General features: G+C 49.5%; 1 protein-coding gene across 1 annotated transcript in view; it reads right to left on the bottom strand.

Annotated features, from left to right (window-relative positions):
• XPO5 (exportin 5) overlaps positions 1 to 967 on the bottom strand; it is a 31610-nt gene that overhangs the window by 24745 nt on the left and 5898 nt on the right. The gene's annotated exons all lie outside the window — the stretch shown is intronic.

Genomic DNA, 967 nt, shown 5'->3' with positions numbered 1-967 from the left:
GGGATGAATGACCCAGAAGCAGGAGCAATTCATCATCTGATGCCCGGCACCTCCCAGAGTCTTCTCATGATGCATGATGGAATCCCTTCATTTACACGCTGCCAAGGGTCAGATCATGTGGAATCTATAGTGGACGTTGATAGTGCTGCAACTAATGATTATTTTCATAGTCGATTAGTTGGCCGATTATTTTTTCAATCGGATAAAGACATTTTGACCACCTTTTATAATTGTATTGTAAGACCACGGCACAGGAATAGCTTGAGCCAGGGAAGGACAGATGCCAGTGGCAAGATTCCGCAGGCGGCAGCTGAATAAAACTACATCAGGTAGTGGGCGGGTGCAAGTCGGCCTGCTGTTGGCCATTTCAGATTACAATAGTCAATAGCAAGCTGGCTATTGCACCCGCCCACTGCTTGCTGTGCCCTCCTCCCAGAGTGGAGGAGAGAGCTAGGGGATCCAACCAACTAATCGATAATGAGAATAGTTGACAACTATTCTCATTATCGATTCTCTCACCTTTCTGCTGACAGCGATGAGCAGACACTCGGCTGCCTCCACCTGCATATCCTCTTCAGCCAGCAGCAGACACAACTATTCTCCTTATCGATTAGTTAGCTGAAGCCCTAGATCGTCCTCTCACCTTCCTGCCGACTGCGATGAGCAGACACTCGGCTGCCTCCACCTGCATATCCTCTTCAGCCAGCAGCAGACACAACATCTGCAGCAGTTTACAGTCCTGCGCGGTGATATGATTGATGGACACCCAATCGATGTATCCTGCCAGTGTGTTCAGAGTTGCCAACGCCACCCGGCACAGTCCCTGGCACTGCAACAACATTGGAAATGTGAGAACCACAATCAGGGAGAAAAGCCAGGAATAACAAAGGAGATCAAAGTGCAGAGGAGCAGGGGAGGGGGCAGTTGTAGAAGAAAGAAAAGGGGGCCCAGAGGCAGAAGAGAAAGG

Source organism: Nanorana parkeri, unplaced genomic scaffold (genome assembly GCF_000935625.1).
Source record: "Nanorana parkeri isolate BGI_ZX_2015 unplaced genomic scaffold, ASM93562v1 scaffold210, whole genome shotgun sequence".
Classification (NCBI taxonomy): Eukaryota; Metazoa; Chordata; class Amphibia; order Anura; family Dicroglossidae; genus Nanorana; species Nanorana parkeri.
This window is presented reverse-complemented; position numbering and strand designations above follow the sequence as displayed.